Below are 4952 nucleotides of genomic sequence, written 5' to 3' on the forward strand. Positions count from 1 at the left end.
TCCAGTCTGGTCTGGAACTTGTGACCCTCCTGCATCCACTTCCTGAGTAGCTAGGATTACAGTCCTGTGCCACCACAACTGGCCTAGTTGATTTTTTAATTATTGTTCTACTTGATTGCCTTCTCATTATAGTTTGTGTGTATATTTCAGACATTTCTCAGTGGCCTCCTTATGGATTATGATTAACATCCTAAATTTATGACAATATAGTTTGAATTGATTACAATTTAGCTTCAGTAGCATATAAAAACTCTGCTCCTATACAGCTCATCCAACCCTTTGCTATTGTCACCAATTATATCTTTATATATTGTATACTTAGTAACAGGTTTTAAATTATTATTATTGCATGTGGCTTTAAAATCATGTAGGGAATAAAATGTGGAATTACAAACAAAATATAGTAATACTTGCTTTTTTGTTTATCCATGCAGTTATTTATTTATTTTTTTGGTACTGGGGATCAAACCTGGGTCCTTGCACTTGCGAGGCAGGTGGCTGAACCACTGAGCTAAATCCCCAGCCTCTATGCAGTTATCTTTATAGAAACCTTTATTTCTCCACTCAGGTTCAAGTTACTGTCTAGTGTCTTTTCATTTCAAACAAAAGGACCCCCTTTTGCATTTCTTGTAGGGGAGGTCTACAAGTAAAAAGCTTAATCAGTTTTGGTTTACCTGGAAATGTTTTAATTTGTCCTTCCTTTTTGAAAGATTGTTCTGTCAGATATGAAATTCTTGTTTGACAGTTTTTTCTTTTGACACTTTCAGTATATTGTCACCCCTATCCTGCCTCCATAGATTCTGAACCCAGCTGTTAATCTTATTGAAGATCACTTGACTGTGACAAGTCAGTTCTTTCTTGATTAAGATTTGCCCTTTGTCTCCTGACAGTTTGATTATAATGTGTCTTGAGGTGGAAGTTTATTATACTTGTAGTTCATTGAGCTTATATTGGATGTGCAAATTCATATCTTTCATCAAATCTGGAAGGTTTGGTTGTTATTTTTTTCAAGTACACTTTTATTTCTTTATTTTCTCTTTCTGAAATGTTAATACTGTTCATATTGGTTTACTTAGAATTGTCCTGCAGGTTCCTCAGGCTCTGTTCATTTTCCTTCTTTCCTTTCACTTTCTGCTTCTCAGACTCAGTAGTGTACATTGTCTTGTCTGAGTTTGCAGATCCTTTTTTCTGCCTGCTTGAGCCTACTGTTCAACCCCTTTAGTGATTTTTCATTTGATATATGCTTTTCAGCTACAGAATTTCCATATGATTCCTTTTAAAAATCCTTTTTGTTGATACCTTTATTTTGTTCATACATAGTTTTCCTAGTTTCTTTTAGTTCTTTGTCCTTTTGCATTTTAAGTATATTTAAGAAATTAATATAAGTTTAAAAAAAACCCAAATATCTGGACTTTCTTGGGGATGGCTTATGACAATCTTCCCTTTAAATAGGCCATATTTTCCCATTTCTTTGTATACTTACTAATTTTTTGACATTTTAATATTATAGTGTGGTAACAGAATTGGATTCTCTCCCTTCTCCCAGAGTTTGTTGTTCTTTATTTTGAAAGGCTACAGGCATTTGGTTTTTTAATGACTTTTCCAAACTTTTTTTTTTTTTTTTGGCAAAGACTGCATGCCTTGTCAGGTGTCATCACTGAAATATCTATTCTTTTGCTTGTATCCAGTGAGAGTTTTGAAAGAGATTTTTTTGAATGCTGGGAACTAAAACGAAAACAAAACACACAAAACAAATAGCACCTCTCAGGGTCTTTGTGGATTGGCTCTCAGCTGAGGCTGAGGCATTCCTTCAGGCACTTTGCCAGGCTATTTACAGCTCTGCTCTAGCCTTCACTTCCAGCTCACAGTGAGAATAGACAGGAGCCAAAGGTGAAAGCTTAGGGTCCTTTCAGGTCTTTTCAGAGTGTGCATCCTGCTCTGCCATGCATATTGCTTTTTAAATTTCCCACTATCCATGGGAGCTTTTGAATTCCCTCATTTCCCAAAGAAATTCTTCCAGTTTTCTCTCTGAGGCTTTAGACTCTCTACTGCATGTCTCAACTACAACCCTTTGTCCCAAAGTGTCTGCAGGCTTTATGTTCACCTTACAATGTTTTCAAACAATACCCGCTGCTTTCCTATCCCAAGTGTGTTCTGAGGCAGATATAACAAGGCAAATGGCTTCCATCAGTCCTTTAGGAGCCTTGACAGGTTAAAACAGAAAAACACAGTCTCCTATGAACAGATCTGCTCTGTTTTCTCTGTACCCAGGGCTCCACAATGAAAACACAGGATACCATCTTTAAGACCACCACCATGCTTCCCTCTCTCCCTGTACCCTTCCTCCATTCCTCTCTTCCCTTCTCAAACATTTTCTGAGGACAACACATGTGTGAGGTCTTGTTCTTAAAATTAGAATATAACTAATGTTCCTAGAATCACTTCCTCTGAACAAGCAGGAAAAACTGACACATAAGGCGAGTTTCAGCAAAGTGAATCAAATGCCATGGTGGTAGTGCCAGTGTGCCATTAGACCCTTTAAGGTTAGGAACTGGACACCAAATAAATGGAACCATTAGAATGATAGAGCCAGAGTTTTCCACTGAAACTAAGATCAATGACAGTTCTTCAGGATTTTTGAAGTTTTTCTACATACATTACATAGATTCTAATAAACTAACCCCCAAGATCACCTCCTGTGTACCAGCTGGAAAATGCTCATGGAATGCAAATATATTATTTTTCGTGAAAGCACAATTAAATATGAAATGACAAATATTTTACACAAATTCATATAATATATTTTAAAGTCAAAGATAATTTTGTAACCTCTTTGCTGTTTTTGTGACTTATTTGTATGCTTGTTTGTTTTTGAGGCAGGGCCTCATATTGCCCAGGCTGGTCTCATACTTGTGGGCTCAAGTGATCCTTCCAAGAGGAGCCACCACCATGCCTAGCTCCTCCTTGCTATTTTGGTTTAGTCACAAATTCTTACATATAATATAGAACTGACTCTGTAAGCACCAAAGCAAGTATCATATTGTCACAATGTGTGGAAAGCAGAGTTCTGACATGTACCGATGTTCATTCCATTGGGCTTTCTTACTTAAAGAAGAGGAACAATGTGGTTTTTTTTGCTGTAGCAGCTTATAAAATAGAAAGAGATCAATAAAAAGAAAAATATTTTGTTTAAATAGTAAGCTGAATTGACAGAATCTAAGTCTGTTGGCTCACTGAATTTTGGCCACAGTGCATAGATTTTGAGATTCTTTAGTTTTAAAAATTAATACGATCATTTTGTTTCTTTCTATTATTCTGATTATATGGAACAAAATGTGGCTTAAGAGAATACATATTAAATGATTGGTTATGTGGAAAACTGGATGACAGAAAGTCAATTAGAATTTATTTCTGGTACTCACTACAAATAATCCCTGTAACTTTCTCTTTTTCCATTGCAAAATAGAATATCCCAAATCTAAAAAAAAAACTTAATTATTTAGAAATATTTTAAGATTATAAAATTATTTCATAGCTCCGGAGTCATAATCTATAAAACATAAGGACAATTGAGAATAGATTCTTTAAAGTGTGAGGGAAAATATAGTAAGATGAATCAATTAAAGGAAAATGTAAAATTTTTTGGAAATTAAATTTTATTCCAGTATTTTTCAACAGCCTTTAGAATCCAATATATTACCAAATCAAGTGAATATAAACCTACATGAATAAAAACATAATTTATAAAATAAAATATATAATAAGTACATCTAAACAGTGGAATATTATTCAGTGCTAAAAAGAAATTAGTTATCAATGGGCATGGTGGCTGAGGCAGGAAGACTGCAAATTTTGACCCAGACTGGGCAACCTAGTGAGATCTTGTCTCAGAATTTTAAAAAATGGCTAGGGATGTAGCTCAGTGTGAAAGCCCTAGATTCAATCTCCAGTGCAGAGAAGAAGGAGGAGGTGGAGGGGAGGGAGAGAAGAAACAGAAATGAGTTACCAAGTCATGAAAACACCTGGAAGAAAGTAAAATATGTGTTACTGAATGAAAGAAGCCAGGCTGAAGAGGCTACATACTGTACGTTTCTAACTATAGAATATGACAGTACTGTGGAGAGAGCAAGAAGATCAGCGATGTCCAGGAGTAAGGATGAAGTGAGGAGTGGGAGTCAGAGCACAGAGGGTTTTAGGGCAGTGAACTCTCTGTAACGGTAGATTCATGTCAACAACCACATGTCCAGACCCATAGAACGTACGACACTAAGAGTGACTCCAATGACAACTGTGGACTCAGGATATAGCTTCCCCGTCTGTAACAAACGTCTCACTCAGGTACAGGATATTGGTAATGGAGAGGCTGTGCATGTGTGGGTACAGGGTGTGGATGGGAAATCTCTGTGGGGTCTGCTCAATTTTGCTGTGAGCCAAAAACTGCTCTGAAAAAGTCTCCTAAAAATAGCACATCTATAATAAGCATTTTAAAATACAACGAGTGCATTTTTATTTATAAATTTAAAATAACAATTTTGAATATGTAAATTTAAATTAATTTTGATTTGATTAAAATAGTGATTAGATTTATTAGATTTTTAAAGTGGAAGTTATTAGTATATAACAGTAAGGTTTACTGTACAACAGTAAATAAATTAGGACCTTGCTTCAACTCAGGTCTTTCCTTTGGTGGGGGTAGTTGAGGTAGGGGACAGGGTCTTGCCCAGGTTGGACTTGAACTCCTGAGATCAAATGCTCCTCCTGCCTTGCTTCCCAAGTAGCTGGCACTACAGCCAACATGTCTGGCTCTAATTCAGTTTTTTTTTTTTTTTTTTTTTTTTACCAGTGACACTACAGCAATTTTAGACCTGTCTGGAGCACTGTGGTATGTTCCGAAACATTCCTGATCTCTGACCATTTGATATGAGTAGCACATGTCTAATTGTGACAAGTCA

The sequence above is a fragment of the Heterocephalus glaber genome, unplaced genomic scaffold (genome assembly GCF_053883595.1).
Source record: "Heterocephalus glaber isolate CG9 unplaced genomic scaffold, H.glaber_assembly_v1.0 deba00001465, whole genome shotgun sequence".
Lineage (NCBI taxonomy): Eukaryota > Metazoa > Chordata > Mammalia > Rodentia > Bathyergidae > Heterocephalus > Heterocephalus glaber.